General features: G+C 46.6%; 2 non-coding genes across 2 annotated transcripts; one reads left to right on the top strand and one right to left on the bottom strand.

Annotated features, from left to right (window-relative positions):
- Window positions 1-482: 482 nt before the first annotated feature.
- Window positions 483-554, bottom strand: trnaw-cca (transfer RNA tryptophan (anticodon CCA)). Its single transcript has one exon. It is a non-coding gene; the product is annotated as a tRNA-Trp (tRNA).
- Window positions 555-6,698: 6,144 nt separating this feature from the next.
- On the top strand, window positions 6,699-6,771 carry trnak-cuu (transfer RNA lysine (anticodon CUU)). Its single transcript has one exon. It is a non-coding gene; the product is annotated as a tRNA-Lys (tRNA).
- Window positions 6,772-22,390: the final 15,619 nt, after the last annotated feature.

Below are 22,390 nucleotides of genomic sequence, written 5' to 3'. Positions count from 1 at the left end.
AGAACAAACTCGCCCCTGAGCATGCATGAGGAGAAAGCTACAGAAAATATTCACGCCTGGTGAGCTTTCGCGTGTGAGGCGAACGTGTTAACCGCGTCACTGCGGAAACATCTCCACTTTCAGCACCAGGTCAGACGGAAATGTTAAGCGAGCAGGTGAACTGCTGAATCCCAGTTTTAAGGAGTTGGTCGTGGTGTCAAACAATGAGTTTCGTTTTATGATTAAAAACAAGAAATGTCAGAAGTTGAATTCAAACCCACACCTCCAGAGAAAACTGCGATCTAATCACAGCACCTTCGACCGCTCGGCGGTGTGTGTGGCCACCTGCAAGTTGATTTTGAACTTTTGTGTCCTGGCACATGAATTAAATGAGGGCAGCAGGCGTATCTCTGCCTGACACTGGGGAAACAATGAGACAGACCTTGGAACAAGGGTCTCGTTATTGCCAAACAGCAAAGAAAATATTAATTCTGAAAGAACAGTGACCCCGACGTGATTTGAACACGCAACCTTCTGATCTGGAGTCAGACACGCTACCGTTGCGCCACGAGGCCGACACAATGTGTTTGAGATGTTCCTCTATATGAAGCTTTCACAATTCAAGGGGCTTGAAATTCCCCGCCCATTCCCACCAGGTGTCAGAAGCAACGCTCACCTGCCAGTCACCGTATGTTTTTTTCTTCAACTTTTGTGTTGCGTTCACGGAAAAGCATCATTAATTAACCCGTCACGTTCTTTTGCACAATGAAAGAAATGCTAACTGAGGGACAGTCGATACTTCAATCATTTGTCCTGTGCTTTGCGGAGCGGGCAGGGAAGTGGACCTGAGTCCATGATCGCATCGGCCATGATCGTTTTAAAAGGCGGAGCAGGCTCGAGGGGCGTATGACCGACTCCTGCTCCTATTTCTTTTCTCCTTATGTTCTTCAGCATGTTAACCCATTTTACACACTGTATTGCCGATGTCACCAGGAATCTGGGGCAACTTTTGTCAAATTTAACAGCACCGGTTATTCCTTCCGTGCAGAGAAAATAGAATCAGCAGCGAAGATAAAATCCCATGGTGATCATTTTCAGATTCAACGCAGTAGGATTTCAAATAAAGTGAAAGAATTTTACAGTGAAAAGATTTGGAAGTTTTACTTGTATTTGTATCTTTAATTAAACTTTGTGGCATCTGACTCCCGTTCATGCCTCTGCTGAATACGAAAGGGGAGTTTGACGTTGACCAGACTGCACTGCCCCTGATATTTGTGAGCTCATCCTTTATATTCAGTGGTTTCTCACCCTTTGATGGGCTGCAGTGTAGCGGATATCATGTTGGCCTCACACGCGAAAGGTCCCCGGTGGATCCGTTTTCTCGCACTGAAAGTTATCTATTTATTGGTTAAATAAAGAGCAATTCAGAATAAGGGAGCCATTCTACCAGGAGAATAAATAGCTAATAACGACAGCAAATGCTGGAAATCTCAGCAGGTCAGGCAGCATTTTCCAGGAGACTAAACTCTCCTCCGATTGTTCCCTTAGAGCAAGTTGAAACATAATGTTTCTACTCAGAATCAAACCGGGTACTTTTCACGTACAAAGCAAATGTGATAACCACTGCACTACAGAAACCTCTGGCACAGCAGCCCCAACAGAGGGGAGCTGACCAGTGAGCTCCCTCTTCGCTGATCGGGAATGTGTTGGCTCACCTTAAACAACTTCTGTCCCACACTGAAAGTTCTCAATCCTTCTCCTCCGCTGCCCTTTACAGAAATGTCACGGATCACCCAGCCACCGTGTTCACTGCCACATCCTCACAGTGGGGCCACGAGGCTCCTACCGTCTCCCCGCGATCAGCGAACTCGCCCTGTTTACTAAATTAAACCCCAAACACGTGCCCGGCAAAGGGCAGGAGAAGCCAGATAGTCTGTAAGCTCGGTCTGTCGCAGAAAGTATTGGTATTCATGGTGATTACAGCAATTATTAATCGTCTCACAGACCTCAATTATTTTTATGCGATGAATTGATCGAGAATTGAAACCAGGTTAGTGCGCCGGATCTTAACCCCTCGACCATCAGGGAACGGTTATGATACATATAGATATATTTAGATATATTTATATATGAACCTGAATATCAACGGCTAGCTACCTAGACCTCATGGTGCAACGGTAGTGCATCTAACTTTGAGTGAGAGAAATTGTTCCACAGTGACACTCATTTCATCTTTTGTTCCCTTTAAAACGCTAGAAACTGAGACAGGGGGAATAAATAGAGAAATAAAAGCACAGGGATATAGACAAGAGGAAGAGAGAAGGGGAAAGATACGGTCCCCACCCAGAACTAATGCAGAAACCCCTCTGCTGCGCTCGGGGTGGCCACCCACAGCCTGGATACAATAACGGGAGAACACCAGCGGCAGATCGGGGCCATAAAAGGAACGGCGAGCGGCCCTGGGAGCAGCTTGGAGGTCCCGCGAGACTACTCCAGGGAGCAGCGCGAGCTGGTGCAGGAGGGCGGCGGCAGCGAAGAGTGATGTCATCAAGGTGCAGGTCTGTGATTGGAGCGTGGGCAGATACAGCAGGAGCGGCGAGATCGGGCCAAAGGAGCGGCGAGAGACTGTAGAGGGACTTGATCGGGGCCCAGCGGAAGTATGAGTTTGGGGCCAGGGGCCCAGGGTTAGCACGGGCCAGCCCACACTGCGATATGTGTGTGCATTCGGTCCGTGCAGCAGAGCTGGTCGCCTGTCGTCTTGCTTAACCCTTGTCACTGGACCAAGACCTCGCTCTGTCAAGCCCGTGTGATGGCTGGCGTGCAACGGCCACCACACGTTAAAAAATCCACGCACAGGCATCTTCCACCCTTTGGGATGTGGTTCGGGTCCTTCATTGAAACACCTGTGAACTCATCCTTTTTCGGCGTGGAAGCAAGTCATCCTCGTTTCGAGGGACCGCCTATGATGATGATGATGATGGATACATTAACGTCGCAACAGCTCATTGACTGCAGGAGTGGGACCGTGCGGTGCTGCAGAAAACATGTCGAAAAGGCAAAGTCACTGATTCCGTCTCATGTGCTCCTCTGATCAAGAATAGGAATATACACTAAAAATGCTTCAATAATGGTTACATCTTATCTCCACATTTGCTAAGCAGGTAGTTTTTGGTCTCGGGGTATGATCTTTGCTTCGTGGTTGTTACTTGAAATTTGCAGAAAGATCCTGGCTTCAAATCCCAGACCAGCCTTGAGATTGGATTGAAATTTTGCAAAGAAGGACTTGGATTTCTGCAGCGTCTGTCAGCAAATCATGACGCCTCAAAGCGCTGTGCTGCCGTTAAGTACCTTTGAAATGTTGTCATGTGAGGAAAGATGTGCCCTAATCACCTCACACGCACCTCAACTCTTTGCAAATGAGTTCATAGAATCAAAGAAGTTTACAGCAAGGAAGGAGGCCATTTTGGCCCATCGTGTCCGCGCCGGCCAACTAGAGGCTCTCCAGCCTAATCCCACTTTCCAGCTCAAGGTCCATAACCCTGCAGGTTACGGCACTTCAGGTGCACATCCAAGCACTTTTTAAATGTGTTGAGGGTTTCTGCCTCTACCACCCTTTCAGGCAGTGAGTTCCAGACCCCCACAACCCTCTGCGTGAAGAAATATCCCCTCTAAACTTTCGACCAATTACTTTAAATTTATGCCTCCTTGTTGTTGACCCCTCTGCTAAGGGAAATAGGTCCTTTCTATCCATTATATCTCAATGAGGTCTCCCCTCAGTCTCTGTTCCATGGAAAACAAATCCAGCCTTTCTAATCTGTCCTTATGGCGAAGATTCTCCACTCCCGGCAACATCCTCGTAAATCTCCTCTGCACCATCTTCAGTGCAATCATGTCCTTCCTGTAATATGGCGACCAGAACTGCACGCAGTACTCCAGCTGTGACCTAACCTGCCCCACCGACCCCATCTCTTGTATTCGATGCCTCGGTTAATAAAGGCAATCATTCCATATTTCTTCTCAACCACCTTACCGACCTGGCCTGCTACTTTCAGGGATCTGTGGACATGCACTCGCTGGAGTCTAGGGAGGAGCCAGCAGTTTGGAAAACTGCAAATGTAATGCCCCTATTTAAAAAAGGAGGCAGACAAAAAGCAAGAAACTATAGACCAGTTAGCCGAACATCTGTGGTTGGGCAAATGTTGGAATCCATGATTAAAGAAGCAGTAGCAGGACAGAGAAACATCGAAACATAGAAAATAGGTGCAGTAGTAGGCCATTCGGCCCTTCGAGCCTGCACCACAATTCAATGAGATCATGGATGATCATTCAGCTCAGTACCCCTTTCCTGCTTTCTCTCCATACCCCTTGATCCCTTTAGCTATAAGGGCCACATCTAACTCCCTCTTGAATATATCTAACAAACTGGCATCAACAACTCTGCGACAGAGAATTCCACAGGTTGACAACTCTCTGAGTGAAGAAGTTTGTCCTCATCTCACCAGGGCCCTGTACAATTGTAGCAAGACTTCCTTACTCTTGTACTGTGGGCTATATATTCGGTACTATGGGGCGAGTGCCCTGTTTTTTGCTGATTCGATGGTTGTATAAAAAGTTATTAAAATTTGACAGTTGCTTGGCAAACATATTTGTATTTCCTTCAGTGTACTCCTTACTCTTTAAGAGCTAGATTTTCCCCAAGCAGTTTTGTCGGCGCATTGACTTTGCATGCTGGAAATGGCGCGGGGAAAAACTCGCCCCATCCTGGACGCTGTGTACAGTCTCCGGAGTCCTGGCATGGTGGCAATGGTGAAGTGGGGGGCGCAGCCAAATGCCTGCGCCGAAAACACTGCCGGCACCTTCGCGCATGGGCAGTAGGGAGAGAAAACTTGGCACTCTGCCATTTTTAAACAGTGTCAAACCCGATGAAAAGCACAGCAGCTTCTCAGCTTCTCCGGTCGCTCGGCGGGCTCTCCCCCCGTCCCTCCCCGATAAAACGCACAGCTCCAGCAGCTGCAACTTCTCCGGTCCACAAGCTCACACTTCTCCGGTGTGTCTTCCCTCCCCTATCCCAGGGATACAGGGACCCAGTGTAATGGAGCCAAGTTTGCTGATGGTACAAAGATGGATGGGAAAGTAAATTGGGATGCAGCAAAGAAAATCTCAATTCCGGAAGAACAATATGGAAAAGTACAGTGACCCCGACGTGATATAAACAGGCAGCCTTCTGATCTGGAGTCAGACACACGACCGTTGCACCACGAGGTCTATAGTGCAGGATGCACATGTTTGTATACATGAAGGTTCCTGAAACACAGTTCCATTTACCCTGCATTGGTGCAATGAAAGGGCTTTAAAATCCCCGGCCACTCCCACTGTGGGTCAGACAGCATCAGAAGCATTGCCCACCTGTCACTCACCCTCTCACGCCCGCTTTCATCACCTGCTGCCCACAGACTGGAGCAAATCCAGTGCATCATCATCATAGGCAGTCCCTCGAAGCGAGGATGACTTGCTTCCACGCCAAAAACGGATGAGTTCACAGGTGTTTCAATGATGGACCTAATATTCCAGGTCCAGAACTGCATGTTGAAGTATGGAAGATAACTGTGCGTGGATTTTTTTAACGTGTGGTGACCGTTGCACCCCAGCCATCACACGGGCTTGACAGAGCGAGGTCTTGGTCCAGTGGCAAGTGTTATCCAAGACGACTGGAGACCAGCTCTGCTGCACGGACCCAGTGCCCACACATATCGCAGTGTGGGCTGGCCTGTGCTGCCCCTGGGCCCCTGGCCCTGAACTCACGCTGCCCCTGGGGCCCGATCACATCCCTCCCCAGTCTCTCGCTGCTCCTGCTGTACCTGCCCACGCTCCAATCACCGACCTGGACTTTGATGACGTCACTCTTCGCTGCCGTCGCCCTCCTGCACCAGCTCGCACTGTACCTTGCCGTGGTACACCACCACGCTGCTCCCAGGCCGCCGCTCACCGCTCCTTTTATGGCCCCGACCTGCCGCTGGTGTTCTCACGCAGGTTGGGGCCTCCACGCTGCTCCCAGCAAATCCGGTTACACCCCGTGTCACCGCACAATTCTCAGCTGTGATTGTAATCTGACTATATTTAAAGTTATCGCAGAGGCTGCAAGCAGTGTTCCCTGGTAGTCTAGTGGTTAGCATTCGGTGCTCTCACTGCCGTGGTCTGGGTTTGATTCCTGGTCAGGGAAAGCATTTTTACAGAGCAAGTTGACAAATATAATTCAAGTCTGTGAAATACTGAATAATTGTTTCAATCATCATTAATCCATCCATCAGTGTTGCACACTGAAGGAAATACAAATATGTTTGCCGAGTGACTGTCGAATTTCAATAACTTTTTATACAACCGTAGAATCAGCAGAAAATCAGGATATTCGGACCATAGCACCTAATATTCCGCCCATAGTGCAAGAGCAAGGAAATCCTGCTCCAATTGTACAGGGCCCTGGTGAGACCACACCTGGAGTAGTGCGCACAGTTTTGGTCTCCTTTTCTGAGGAAGAATTCACTTGCCTTGGAGGTGGTACAATGGAGGTTTACCAGACCGATTCCTGGGATGAGAGGACTGTCCTTTGGTGAGAGATTGTGTAGAATATGCCGATACTCTCTGGAGGTTGGAAGAATGAGAGGTGATCTCATTGAAACGGACAATATTCTGAAGGGGATTGACAGGGTAAATGTTGAGAAGCCCGGCTAGCTCAGTCGGTAGAGCATGAAACTCTTAATCGCAGCGTCGTGGGTTCGAGCCCCACGTTGGGCGATTAATTTTCATTAAACTTTTGTGTTGCTTTCGCGGGTCAATATCATTAATGAACCCATGATCTTCTTTTGCACAATGATAAAAATGCGAACTGAGGGAGAATTGATAATTTAATCAAATAATGAAAGCAGCGCCTCAGACCGCTCGGCCGTCCTTACTGTTAGATGTTCCAGATACAAGTTATTACTCTGGAAAGTTTCAGACCGGGCGGTTGTTCAGGGCTGCTGGAAGGCCCAGTGACCGGGATAACCTCTCCCCCGGGGTTTTCCTGAGCCTGTGCTCGGTGTACGGGGAGCTTTGGTCCGGGTCCGAGGTAGCTTGTATCCCAGGGATGGACAATAACCCTCTGAGCTCTGGAACTGTGGAAGAGCGAATAATTAATGAGTTGTTTGTGGGTTTCAAATGCAGCTGAGATCCGCTGGTGTAAACCGAAAGTGTTGTTTCACAGAATGAATGAAATGCTGACAGGGACAGTCAAAACTTCAAAAAGTGAACTTTAATAACTCATGAAACTTTAATCCTTAATGAAGTTTTATCCCCGATCTGATTTTACACAATCTGTATTGGAGAAGACTGGTTTTAAATGTGCATTGCTCATTCAACAACGCATCGAAAGCAGTTTTTATTGCAGGCAAGTTTTTGTTTGAGAAATAATGTTTCTGCGCAGGCTTGAACCGGGAACTTTTCACGTGTGAAGGAAATGTGATAACCTCCACACGACAGAAATTGCTGCTGAGCTCAGTGCCCAGAGAGAAGAGTTCAGCAACAAGCTGAAATGCTCAATCCCTCTCTCTGCAAAAAGTTCCTTTCACAAACATTTCTCTAACCAGAACGGCACCAAACAACAATGTCCTCCTTTCAAAGTCATTAAACTCCCCAATTTCCACGTCTACAATTTTAAGGACAAGGACTGAAAGCGCTTTGCGATCAGAAAATTGCAGGAAACCCTTTGCGGTTAATGACAGGGCTTTTGATGGTTGATTTCTGTTCACATCTTGTGTTATGTATTTAACCCTTGACAACCTGTGCACACCATCATCAGAGGGCCTACCTGTCGGAGTCCCAAGGGATCCCAGTATCCCTTGGGAGCACGGTATGTAAGCAGGCCACCCATGAGGTACCTGTACTCTGGAGTCTTATTAAAGGAGCGAAGGTCACACTTACTCAGTGTTCACAATACTAAGTTTCATCCTTTATTATGAGCGTATCAATTGGCGACGAGACAATGAACAACCACGCAAAAATGCAAGGAACAGTTGGTATCCTGGAGAAGTTCTCAGAAGTGGACGATTGCGAAGCCTTTGTGGAGATACTCGACCAATACTTCGTGGCCAATGAGCTGGAAGGCGACGAGAACGCTGCCAAATGAAGGGCGATCCTCCTTACCGTCTGTGGGGCAGCAACCTATGGCCTCATGAAGAATCTTCTAGCTCTGGTGACACCAACAACTAAATCCTATGAAGAATTGTGTACGCTGGTCTGCGAGCATCTAAATCCCAAAGAAAGCGTTCTGATGGCGAGGTATCGGTTCTACACGTGCCAACGGTCGGAGGGCCAGGAAGTGGCGAGCTATGTCGCCGAATTAAGGCGCCTCGCAGGACATTACGAATTTGAGGGATTCCTGGAACAAATGCTGAGAGACATTTTCATGCTAGGCATTGGCCATGAGATAATTCTTCGCAAAATGTTGACTCTCAGAATCTGAGCAAAGCCATAACGATCGGTCAGACAATTTCCACCAGTTCCTTTAAACCCAGTAACGTAATTTATTTCTCGTGGACTGGATGGAGGACCATGGTCCATGTAAAAAATTGTTATCGTTTTCCATGAACTAAATGTTCATAAAAGTATTGGAGTGGGAACTCACTGGATAACAGCACAGCTGGCAATGTTTGCGGAATATATTCGTGCAGCCAAAACGCACAATGACAACCTGGAACTGTGCAGCACCGAATCCTCGAGGAAAACAGTTAAAGGCTTCGTCCCTGGGTGGGCTCAAACCACCAACCGTTCGGTTAACAGCTGAATGCGCTAACCCATTGCGCCACACAGACTAACTTAAATGTAAACTGCAAGACATCCCAAACCAGGGTTTCAGTCAGTTAAATCGTCAGATTGCTCCGACCGGGATGGAACTTGTCCATTCTCAGTTGTACTTTTCCCAAATAAAGGGAGGGACATTCATTGTGGATGCATGGAAACAGTCTGGTCCCTTACACTGCAGACACTTCCATGTCACCGCCAACCAGCTCTCCCACAACCGGTGAGATCTACCTTCCAGCCTTCCGGTGCCTTGTCTGTGACAAAGTATACTGATTGTCCCAAAGCCAGTCGTCGGTTTTAATTACTTTTCATCTCCTGACAGCAGATATTCCTGTGATTAACCCTGAACAAAAGGATTACAGGGACAGTTGGATTCATCATTTATTTGCTTGGTGAAATTTCAAAGATTGAAAGTGACGCACATCAACCCCAAACCTCGTCACCTACTCGCGAACCGCTACACGCTGCTCCCGTGAGATGGAAGCCTAGTTGCTGTTTCAAGCTTGAATACAGGTACAAGCAGAACTCATTAAAAGAAAGTCCAAGTCCCTGATAATTTGCACCGAACTCCTTCGCAAAGAGTTGAGGTTCGTGTGGGGTGATTTGGGCACATCTTTCCCCACACTACAACACTTCAAACATAACTCAACGACTGTAAAGCGCTTTAACGCATCATGAGTTCCTGAAAGGTGTTCCAGAAATGCAAGTCCTTCTTTGCAAAAGTTCGATGTAATTTCAAAATTGGCGGCAGAATAGTGGGCTCGGCCGGGAGCTCGCGCAAATTTCAATTAACAAGCCAAAAACGAGAATCATACCCCTTGACCAACAAGCTAACTTTTTGACAAACTTGGAGATAAGGTGTAACTTTTATAAAAGCATTTTTTGTGTGTAGCTATTCTTGGCAGAAGGAGCACATGAGATCGATTCAGTGACTTTGCTTTTTCGACCTGTCTTCTGAAGCGCCGCACGGTCCCACTCCGACAGTCGATGAGCTGTTGGGACGTTAGTGTATCCAGGCTGTGGGTGGCCACCCTGAGCGCAGCAGAGGGGTTTCTGCATTAGTTCTGGGTGGGGACAGTATTTCCCCTTCTCTCTTCCTCTTGTCTGTATCGTTGAGCTTTGGTTTCTCTATTTATTCCCCTGGCTCAGTTTCTAGTGTTTAAAAGGGAACAAAAGATGAAATGGGTATCACTGTGGAACAATTTCTCTCGCTCAAAGTTAGATGCACTACCGTCGCGCCATGAGGTCTCGGCAGCTAGCCGTTGATATTCAGGTCCATAAATAAATATATATTTTTATATTTATACAAATTATCGAAGCTGTTCTATGGTCGAGTGGTTAAGATCTCGAGCATTAAACTTCTTTCCATTCTCAATCAGTTCATCGCAGAAAAATAATTGAGGTGTGTGAGAGGATTAATGATTGCTGTAATCGCCGTTAATAACGCCGCTACTATCTGTTACAGAATGAGCTTACACACTCTCCCGCTTCTCCTGCCCTTTGCCGGACAGGTGTTCGGGGTTTAATTTTACAAACTGGGTGTGTTCGCTGATCGCGGGGAGACGGTAGGAGCCTCTGTGGCCCCACTGTGAGGATGTGGAAGTGAACACGGTGGCTGGGTGATCCGTGACATTTCTGTAAAGGCAGCGGAGGAGAAGGATTGAGAGCTTTGAGTGTGGGACAGAAGTTGTTTAAGGTGAGCCAGCACATTCCCGATCAGCTCAGAGGGAGCTCACTGGTCAGCTCCCCTCTGTTGGGGCTGCTTTGCCAGAGGTTTCCGTAGTGTAGTAGTTATCACGTTTGCTTAAAACGTGTAAGGTCCCTGGTTCGATCCCAAGTGTGAGCATTATGTTTAAACTTGCTGTGGATGAACAATCAGAGCTGAGTTTCGTCTCCGAGCAAATACTGCCTGACCTGCTGAGATTTCCAGCATTCGCTGTATTTATTGATTAAAGTATCGACTCTCCCTCAGTTAGCATTTCTTTCATTGTGCAAAAGAAGGTGATGGGTTAATTAATGATGCTTTCCCGTGAAAGCAACACAAAAGTTTAACAAATAAACATATGGTGACTGGCAGGTGAGCGCTGCTTCTGACACCCGGTGGGAATGGGCGGGGATTTTAAAGCCCCTTTTATTGCAGAACCTTCATATAGACGAACATCTCAGACTCAGTGTTTAGGCCTCGTGGTGCAGCGGTGGTGTGTCTGCCTCTTGATCAGAAAGTTGCGTGTTTAAATCATGTTGAGGTCCCTGTTCCTTTGGGTAATTCCAGAATTAATATTTTCTTTGCTGTTTCACAATAACCAGACCCTTGCTCCAAGGTCTGTCTCACTGTTTACCCGGTGTCAGGCAGAGATACGCCTGCTGTCCTCATTTACTTCATGTGACAGGACACAAAAGTTCAAATTCAAACTGCAGGTGGCCACACATAATATTGAGCAGTCAGGATGGCCGAGCGGTCTATGTTGCTGCATTCAGGTTGCAGTCTGCTTTGAAAGCGTGTGTTCCGTAGTGTAGTGGTCATCACATTCGCTAAACACGCAAAATGTTCCCGTTTCAAAACCAGCTGAAAACGTGCGCAATTAAATATGAGAAGCATTGAATAATGTGCATTTCTGGTTCAGTATTAACAAAGCACAATGTCTCCCAGTCCTGCTATATTTGCTGAATACTCTGAACAGTTCGGTAGACATTCAAATTCTACAGTAATCAGCCCTGACGGTGCAGAAAGCCCCTCTCAAAGCTGCACATTCCAGCTGCTTTCAGTTGAGTTGTGAGAGATTATTGATGGATCCTGCAGCTGTGAAAAGGAAAGATGTGTTCGAGGGGTCATCAAACGAGGCCATGTGGGTTGAATTAAAGAACAAAAAAGGGGCGATCACACTACTGGGAGTGCACTATAGACACCCAGGCAGTTCGAGGGAGATAGAAGATCAAGTATATGGGCAGAATGTTGAGAAGTGCAAAACCTGTAGAGCTGTAATAGTGGAGGATTTTAACTACCCGAATATTAACTGGGAAAATGAGAGTGTGAATGGTACAGATGGTGGAGAATTCCTAAAATGCATTCAGTAGAAATTCTTTATCCAGTATGTAACAAGCCCATCAAGGGAGGGGCGGTTCTGGACTGGGTCTTGTGATCGAAGAGGGGCAGGTATGAGGGGTATCAGTGAGAGAGCATTTTGATGCGAGTGATCAGACTCAGTAAGCTTTAGGGTATTGATAGAAAAGGACAAAGGGGACCAGGAATAAAAGTTCTCAATTGGGGTAAAGCCAATTTTGCTGAGCTGAGATGGAATTTGGCCAAAGTGGACTGAGAACGGCTACTTGCTAGTAAATCAGTGTCAGAGCAGTGGGAGGCATTCAAGCAGGAGATCCTGAGGGGACAGAGCAAGTATGTTCCCTTAAAACAAAGATGGAACCAACAAATCTAGAGCTCCCAGGATGTCAGGGGACATACAGGGAAAGCTAACGAAAAAAAGGGAAGCTTATGACAGATACCGATAACCCAATACTGCAGAAACTCTCGAGGTGCAGAGGTGCAATTAAAAAATATATCAGGAAAGCAAAGAGAGAGCATGAGAGAATGTTGGCAATTAAATCTGGTAAAACCCCAATACATACATACATTATGAGCACGATGATAAGTAGAGAAAGAGTGGGGCCGATTAGAGTCCATAAAGGGAATCTGTACGCGGAGGCAGAAGACTTGGGTAGGATTCTTAATGAATACTTTGCATCTGATTTCACAAAAGAGAGGGGCGATGTGGACTTTGCAATGAGGGTGGAGAAGTGTGAAATATTAGATGAAATAAACATAGTGAGAGAGGAAGTATTGGTGGTTCAGCAGCTTCGAAAGTGGATAATTCCCCAGGCCCGGATGAAATGTATCTCAGGCTGATAAGAGCAGCAATAGAGGAAATAGCAGAGGCTCTGACCACCATTGTCCAATCCTCACTGGCTACAGGTGCGGGGCCAGAGGATTGGAGCACTGCTAACGTTATACCTTTGTTTAAAAAGGGAGAACGGGATTGAGTAAATACAGGCTGGTCAGCTGAACCTTTTACAATTATTTGTAAAAATCCTGAGGGACAGGATAAATCTTCATTTAGAAAGAAATGTATTAATCAAGGATAGTCAACATGAATTTGTCAAGGGAAGGTCATGTCTGACTAAGTTGATTGCATTTTTCGAGGAGGTAACCAGGAGGGTTGTTGAGGGCAGTGGTATGATGTAATGGATATGCACTTTAGCAAAGCTTTTGATAAGGTCGCACTTGGCAGACTGGTTAGGAATGTAAAAGCCCATGGGATTCAAGGGCAAAGTGGCAAGTTGGGTCCAAAATTTGTTCAGAGGCAGGAATCAAAGCGTAATGGTTGATGGGTGATTTTGTGATCCAGTGGGATTCTGCAGGGCTCAGTGCTGGGTCCCTTGCTTTTTGTGGTATACATCAATGATTTGGACTGAAATGTTGAGGGTATGAGTAAGAAGTTTGCAGATGACACTAAAATAGGCTGAGTGGTTGATAATGAAGAAGAAAGTGGCGGACTACAGGAAGATATCAATGGATGTCTCAAGGCGCTTTGCAGCCAATGAAGTACTTTTCGAAGTGCGGTCGCTCTTGTAGTGTGGGAGACAGAGCCGCCACTTTGCACATGGCAGGCTCCTATAGGCAGCAGTGTGATGATGACCAGATCATCTGTCTCTGTGATGTTGATTGAGGGATAAATATTGACCAGGACACGAATCCTGGCCACATTGATCCTCCCACCACTTCACACTGTTCTCCGAGGGACCAGCGCGATGATACTAAAACAACAAGCGAAGTTGGTAAGCTATCCATGCAGTCCATCGGAATCCAGCCACACCACCTTATACCACGGGTAACATCTCTCCATGGATTCTGGAACCTGGATCAACAAACCATAATCCCATCTTAGAAGGAATTCCGGGAGGTGCTTCAAGCTTTATTACATATATGTGAAATTTTTTTAGGTATTTAAACAAATACCGACGTTATTGAGATGGGCGTCTGAGTGACGTCATCAAAACCCTGGTCGTCATTTTGGAGCGTGAGCAGGAACATCGGCAGGGCCCAGGTGCAGAGGAGTGGGAAGGCCGGGGCGGATGAGCGGTGAGTGTTTGTGGCGCGATGCGGTGAATGTTTATGGTGGAGGAGCGGCGACAGATCGTGGAGGAGGTGCGACAGGTGAGGATACGGGGCCCAGAAGAGCCGAGGGCCCAGGGGCAGCACGGGCCCAGCCCACACTGTGAAATGTTTGCACGCTAGGTCCGTGCAGCAGAGCTGGTCTCCTGTCGTCTTGGTTAACCCTTGCCACTGGACCAAGACCTAGCTCTGTCAAGCCCGTGTGGTGGCTGGGGTGCAACGGTCACCTCACGTTAAAAAAATCCACACAAAGGCATCTTCCACCCCCTCAATTGGATTCAGGACTGGAACATCGGGTCCTTCATCGAAACACCTGTGAACTCATGGAAGCAAATCGTGCTCGATCGAGGGACCGCCTATGATGATGATGATCAATGTACTGGTCAGGTGGGCAGAACTGTGTCAAATGGAATTCAATCCAGATAAGTGTGAGGTAATGCATTTGGGGAGGTTTAACAAGGCAAGGGAATACACATTAAATGGTACGACACTGAAAAGTGTAGAGGAATAAAGGGACCTTGGAGTGCAGGTCCTCAGATCCCTGAAGGTAGCAGGCTAGGTAGTTATTGTGGTTAAGAAGGCATATGGAATACTTGCCGATATTAGTCAAGGCATGGAATACAAGAGCAAGGAGGTTATGCTTGAACTGTACAAAACACTGGCTGCACCACAGCTGGAGTACTGCGTGCAGTTCTGGACACCACATTACAGGAAAAATGTGATTTCACTGGAAAGGGTGCAGAGGAGATTTACTAGAATGTTGCCTGGTCTGGAGAATTTTGTCTATGAGGACAGTTTGGAGACGCTGAATCTGTTTTCTTTGCAACAGAGTCGTCTGAGCGGAGACCTGGTTGAGGTGTATAAAATTGAGGGGCCGAGATAGAATGGATATGAAGGTCCTGTTTCCCTTGGCAGAGGGGTCAACAACCAAGGGGCATAGAATTAAAGTAATTGGGGGAGGTTTAGAGGAGATATGAGGGGACATTTCATCACCCAGAGAGTGCTGGTGTCTGGAACTCAATGCCTGAAAGGGACCCTCACCTCATTTAAAAGTACGTGGATGTGCACTTAAAGTGCCGCAACCTACAGAGCTCTGGACCGAGAGCTGGAAAGTGGGATTAGGCTGGATAGCTCTTGGTCGGCCGGCGGGGACACGATGGGCCGAAATGGACTCACTCTGTGCTGAAACTTTCTGATTCTATGATTCTATTAATATATATATATATATATATATAATATATACCATTATCATAATTTTTCCTTGGTGGTCGAGTGGATAAGATCCCGAGCACGAACCCTCTTTCTATTCTCAATCAGTTTATCGCATGAAAATAAGTGAAGTCTGTGAGAGGATGAATAATTGCATACCTCGGGAGCCTATTATCAGCGAGGGCAGGCATCGACGACGAGGTTCAACACTGCCTCCAGTGCGCCAGTGCAGCCTTCGGCCGCCTGAGGAAGAGAGTGTTCGAAGATCAGGTCCTCAAATCTGCCACTAAGCTCATGGTCTACAGGGTTGTAGTGATACCCGTCCTCCTGTATGGCTCAGAGACATGGACCTTATACAGTGGCACCTCAAGTCACTGGAGAAATACCACCAAAGATATTTCTGCAAAATCCAACAAATCCCCTCGGAGGACAGATGCACCAACATTTGCGTCCTCAATCAGGACAACATCCCCAGCATCGAAGCACTGACCACACTTGACCAGCTCCGTTGGACGTGCCACATTGTTCGCATGCCTGACACAAGACTCCAAATGCAAGCGCTCTACTCGGAACTCCTGCACGGCAAGCGAGCCCCAGTTGAGCAGAGGAAACGTTTGAAGGACCCTCAAAGCCACTTCATAAAATGCAACATCCCCACCAACACCTGGGACTCCCTGGATAAAGACCACCCTAAGTGGAGAAAGAGGATCTGGAGTCTCTCCAGTCTCATCGCCGAGAGCATGCAGAACACATGCACAGGCAGCGGAAGGAGCGTGTGGCAAACCAGTTCCACCACCCTTTCCTTCAACCACTGTCTGTCCCACCTGTGACAGAGACTGTAATTCCCGTATTGGACGGTTTAGTCACCTGAGAACTCACTTTTGGAGTGGAAGCAAGCCTTCCTTGATTTCGAGGGACTGCAGATGATGATGATGAATTGCTGTAATCACCGTTAATAACCCCGTTATTTCCTGTTACACACTGAGTTTACAGACTCTCTGGCTTCTCCTGCCCTTTGCGCGACACTTGTTCCGGGTGTAACTTTACAAACTGGGTGAGTTCGCTGATCGCGGGGAGACGGCAGGAGTCTCTGTGGCCCACTGTGAGGATGTGGAAGTGAACATGGTGGGTGTAATTACGTGACATTTCTGTAAAGGGCAGTGGAGGAGAAGGATTGAGAGCTTTCAGTGTGGGACAGAAGTTGTTTAAGGTGAGCCAACACATTCCTGATCCTCCTCTCTTCTTGTGAGGCAGTCCCCCGGAGTCGAGGATGACTTGCTTCCACATCAGCATCGGTCCCGATCAGCACCGAGGGAGCTCAATGTTCAACTCCCCACTGTTATTTTTCTTGTAACAGAGGTTTCTGTAGTGTAGCGGTTATCACGTTTGCTTTACATGTGAAAAGTTCCTGGTTCTATCCCAGGCGGGAACATTATGTTTAAACTTGCTGTGGATGAACAATCGGAGGCGAGTTTCGTCTGCTGGCAAAAAAGCAGATGCTGCCTGTGCGGTACCAGAACTGAACACAGTCCCCCAAGTGAGGTCTAACCAGGGCATTGTATATCTGCACACAACATCTGACCCCTTGTGTTCCAGTTAAACGAACATAAGAAATAGGAGCAGGAGTCGGCCACACCGTCCCTCGACCCTGCTCCGCCATTTAATAAGATCATGGCTGATCTGATCATTGACTCAGCTCCACTTACCCGCCCGCTCCCCATAACCCCTTATCCCCTCATCGTTTAAGAAATTATCAATTTATGACTTAAATATATTCAATGTCCCAGCTTCCACAGCTCTCTGTGGCAGCGAATTCCACAGATTTGCAACCCTCTGAGGGAAGAAATTTCTCCCCATCTCAGTTTTAAATGGGTGGCCCCTTATTCTAAGATCTGGTTCTAGTCTCCCCCACTAGTGGAAACATTCACTCAGCATCCAACTTGTCGAGCCCCCTCATAATCTTATACATTTGGATAAGATTACGACACATTCTTCTGAATTCCAATGAGTAGAGGCCCAATCTAAACAACCTTTCCTCAGAAGTCAACTCCCTCAACTCCGGAATCGACCAGTGAACCTTCTCTGAACTGCCTCCAGAGCAAGTATATCCTTTCGTAAATATGGAAAACAAAACTGCATGCAGTATTCGAGGTGTTGCCTCACCAATACCCTGTATAACTGGAGCAAGATTTCCCTGCTTTTATACTCCATCCTCTTTGCAATAAAGGCCAAGATTCTATTGGCCTTCCTGATCACTTGCTGGTGATCGAGTTCGCAAGATATGAAGGCCAGCTTAATATTAGTCTTATTTGATTATTTTCTGTACCTGCCCATGACATTGACATAAAACCATGTTGACTCTGTCGAATCATGTTATAATTTTCGAAGTGCCCTGACACCACTTCCTTAACAATGGATTACAGCATTTTCCCGATGACTGATGTCAGACTAACTGTCCTGTCGTTCCCGGTTTTCTCTCTCCCTCCTTTCTTGAATAGCGATGTTACATGTTCTACCTTCCGATCCGCTGGGACTGTTGTAGAATCTGGACATCGTGGTGCAAAGGTTACGGGTCAAACTCCCGATCAGGAGGCTATGCGTTCAAATCAGTTAATTTAGCTGTTGTTCTTCCGGAATTGATATTGTGTTTGCTGTTTCACAATATCCAGACCCTTGCTCTAAAACCTGTCTCACTGTTTCCCCAGGGGCACGTTCATGTTACAATGAACATTCTGAATCAGATGCCTGAAGTACAGTGTGTAAAATGGGATATGGTTTAACAGTTAACATGCAAAGCACAGAACCAATTATTCAATTATCGAGTCTCTCTCAGTGAGCATTACTTTCACTGTGCAAAAGAAGCTGATCGGTTAATTAATGAAGTTTGCCCGAGAAAGCGACATAAAATTTAACGATAATGATTTGCCCAACATGGGGCTCAAACCCACAACAGTGAGAGTAAGAGCCTCATGCTGTATCTACTGAGCTAGCCAGGATTATGTAAATCACATGTCCCTGTCGGTGATTGCAGCCAGGCGCCTGTTGGTTTTTCCCCATTTCCGGGTGTTTCCCGATCCTGTCTGTCTCTCTGGCTCTGTTCAATCTGTGTGTGACCACCTCCAGTTTGGTTTTGAACAAATACCTGTGTTTGTGTATTCAGTAAAAACAGAAAATGCTGGAAACACTCAGCAGGTCGGGCAGTATCTGTGGAGATGGGGAAGTGGGAATAATCTATGGGTTTGTTTGCGGCTTTGATCTGTTGCTGGGAAGCGAGGCAGCGCTGCAGGATGCTTTTTTTCGAGGTGCAGGCAGAGGTTTCCGTCGAGTAACGGTTATCACCTTCGCTGCACATGTGAAATATCCCCGGTTTGAGCATGGACAGAAACATTATTTTGGAGAATATTTTTCTGTGGAATACATTTTAAAAAGTAGCCCCAGGTTCCTTGTATCATGAGCGATGAACATTTTAACTCACTCTCCTAAAATACAGTGTGTGTAAAATCAGATAGGGGATAAAACATCATCAATGATTCTAGTTCCTTAACTCAGTAAAGTTCAGTTATTGAAATTTTCATCAATTCATTGCATAAATATCATTGAGGTGTGTGAGAGGATGAATAATGGGCTTTAATCGTTAATGACCCCATTACTTTATGTTATAGACCCAGGTTACACACTCTCTTGCTTCTGAAAGAGTTGAGATGTGTGTGGGGTGATTGGGGCCCATCTTTCCCCACATTACAAGGCTCCATCGGTACTTCATTGACTTTAAATCACTTGGGGATATCCTGAGTTGTTGAAAGGCCACGTAAAAATGGAAGTCATTCTTTGCAAAAGTTCGAACCGCAAGTTCAAACTTCGCCGGCAAATGGAGGCTCACCCATAATTTGTTCTGACACCACGACAAAGTCCTTAAAAGTGGGATTCAGCAGTTCAGCTGCTCGCCTAACATTTCCGTCTGACCTGGTGCAGCAAGTGGAGATGTGTCCGCAGTGTAGCGTTTAACACGTTCGCCTCACACGGGTAAGCTCCCCAGGTGGGAATATTTTGTTGGACCTTTCTCCTCATGCATGTTCAGGGTAGAGATTGTTCTCCAGTGAAAGGACATAAGATCATAAGAACGTAAGAATTAGGAACGGGAGTCGGCCTTTCGGTCCATTTTAAATTTTTCAAAATGATTCCACCCGGGGACCTTTGGTGTGTTTGGGGAACATGATAACCACTACACTACAGACACACAGTGGTAGATGTTGTCGAAGGAACATAACCAGAGCTCCAACCAACACAGCTGGCCGATACTTCAGGAGCTGGTTTTATGAGAATAGAATGACGGTGCTATATTTCGGAAGGCTGTGCGAGTGGCAGGAATTGATCGTGTGTTTCCCAGACTTTATACACAGGAACGCAGGAACAGGAGGAGGCCATTTGGCAGCGAGTGGTTCGGATCCGGAATGCGCTGCCTGAAAGGGTGGCAGAGGCAGAATTAACCTTATCTTTCAAAATGGATTTGGATAAGTGTCTGAAGGAAAATTACCTCAGGGGTACGGGTAAAGGCCGGAGGAGTGGGACTAGCTGAGAGTCAGCACGGGCTGGACAGGCCGAACGGACTACTTCCGTGCTGTAACCGTTCCATGATTCTATATTATGTTTAAACTTGCTGTGGATGAACATTCAGAGGCGAGCTTAGTCTCCTGGTAAAAACGCTGATGCTGTCTGACCAGCTGAGATTTCCAGAAATTCTGTTTTTATTTGTTATTTATGGATTGAGTCGGTACAACTAGAGCTTTCTTATTCAGAAGATGCGGGGGGCACGGAAAGTTGGGAGTTTAACGACTTTGAAAGGAACATTTTTGACTTGTGCAGCTTCAGTCAAAGAAATGTTTGTGTAATGATTTTTTCACAGAAAGGGATTCAGAATGACCCTTCTAGCTTAACACTTCTCTCTGGGCAGGCAGTTAAACAGGGTTTTCTGTAGTGTAGCAGTTATCATCTTAGTTTCTCACACTCAAAAGGTCCCAAGTTCAAGCCCAGGCAAAAATATAATTTTAGAATATATTTGTTGTGAAATAAATTGAACACAAGTACCCGAGGTTCCTTGTCTTTTGAGCAATGAACATTTTAAACCAATCTCATAAAATACAGAGTGTGTTAAGTCAGATAGGCTGTAAAATGTCATCTATGATTAAAGTTCCTGAAATTATTACAGTTCAGTTATTGAAATATCAACTGTCCTTCAGTAACCATTCAGCAAAAAAAACCGGGCGGGAACATTATGTTTAAACTTGCTGCAGAGGAACAATCGGAGGCGAGTTTAGTCTCCTGGCAAATGCTGCCTGACCTGCTGAGATTTCCAGCATTTTCTGTTTTTATTTGCAATTTATTCTACTGGCAAAGGGCTCCCTTATTCCTTAATTGCTCTTTATTTCACTTCAAGGTCTGTCTCACTATTTCCCCGGTGTCAGGCAGAGATACACCTGCTGCCCTCATTTATTTCATGTGACAGGACACAAAAGTTTAAAATCAACCTGCAGATGGCCACATACAGCATTAAATAGTCAGGATGGCCGAGCGGTCTCAGGTGCTGTGTTCAGTTTGCAGTTTTTTCTGGAAGTATGGGTTCAAATCCCACTTCTTCATTATCGTCATTGAGCAAAACTCATTTGCTTGGCACCACGACCAATTCCTTAAAAGTGGGATTCAGCAGTTCACCTGCTCGCTTAACATTTCCGTCTGACCTGGTGCTGAAAGTGGAGATTTTTCCGCAGTGTCGCGGTTAACACGTTCGTCTCACACGCGAAAGCTCACCGGGTGGGAATATTGAATATTTTCTGGAGCTTTCTCCTCATACATGCTCAGGGACGAGTTTGTTCTCCTGTGGAAGGTCATAAGATCATAAACATGTAAGGATCAGGAGCAGGTAAAAATACATCTCCTCACCCCACATCCCCTGCCCCGGATTATTCCTTTTACCAATTATCTTATGTCTGCATCCTCTGGTTACCGACACTCCTGCCCGTGGAAACAGTTTCCCCATAATTCTGAAAATCTCTATTAAATCTCCCCTTGACTGTGATTACTGCGGTTCAATGTGGGGAAGGGTCAGTTCATCCACTTTGCACCGAAGAAAGTTCGACAAGTACATGATCTAAAAACATTATGTTCGAAAAGATTTTTTCTGTGAAATAGTCGGTCCTGTTAATTTTAACAAAAGTTGCACCGGATTCCTGGAGTCATAAGTGATATGTCCTTACATTACAGTATAAATGCACACGAGGCCCATGCTTGAGAGAAGGTCAGTCTGTGACCTGTCCTTTATTCCTTTGCACACAAGTGATGGAAGTGGGTGGAGCTTCCCCTTTTATACCTGAAGGTCCAGGTGAGGAGTGTCTCCCACAAGTTCACCACCTAGTGGTCATTGTTCTCACAGTGTACAACTTGTCAGTTTATACATGGGTTACAATGCTGGTTGAATACATGACATCACCTTCTACCCCAAAGTCTCATTGGGATCACAGGTTGAGTCTTTCTGGTGGTTTATGCTCTCTTGTCGAGCGTCTGAGTTGGGGCTCCGGTTGTTGGGCGCTGGCCTGTGTGTCTGCTGTTTGCGGTGCCTCAGGCCGATCCGGACTGCCCACAGTGACTGGGCTCTCCTCCCTTTGGTTCCGGTGTTCGGTCACCTGTGCTGGAGTGAACTCTATATCGTGTTCTTCCTCTGCTTCTTCTATGGGGTTACTGAACCTCCTTTTTGTTAGATCCACGTGTTTGCGGCAGATTTGTCCATTGGTAAGTTTAACTGCCAGAATCCTATGGCCCTCTTTGGCAATCACAGTGCCTGCGAGCCATTTAGGCCCTGCAGTGTAGTTATGGACAACAACAGGATCGTTTACACCAATATATCGAGCCCTCGCATTCCTGCCATGGTAGTTATATTGTGATTGGCGCCTGCTCTCAACAATTTCTTTCATGGTGGGGTGTATAAGGAATAACGGGTTTTGAGCGTCCTTATCATTAGCAGCCCTGCGGGTGGAACCCCTGTGAGCGAGTGTGGTCGGGATCTATTGGCCAACAGGAGGCGTGATAAGTGGCTTTGTAGGGAACCCCCTTGGATTCTGAGCATCCTTTATTTGATTATCTGCACTTTTTGCTCTGCCTGGCCGTTTGAGGCTGGCTTGAGCTGTGCCTTTCTGACATGGTTAATTC

This window comes from Pristiophorus japonicus, unplaced genomic scaffold (assembly GCF_044704955.1).
Source record: "Pristiophorus japonicus isolate sPriJap1 unplaced genomic scaffold, sPriJap1.hap1 HAP1_SCAFFOLD_112, whole genome shotgun sequence".
In the NCBI taxonomy this organism is placed as follows: Eukaryota; Metazoa; Chordata; class Chondrichthyes; family Pristiophoridae; genus Pristiophorus; species Pristiophorus japonicus.
The sequence above is the reverse complement of the archived record's forward strand: the minus strand, read 5'-3'. Positions and strand labels throughout refer to the sequence as shown.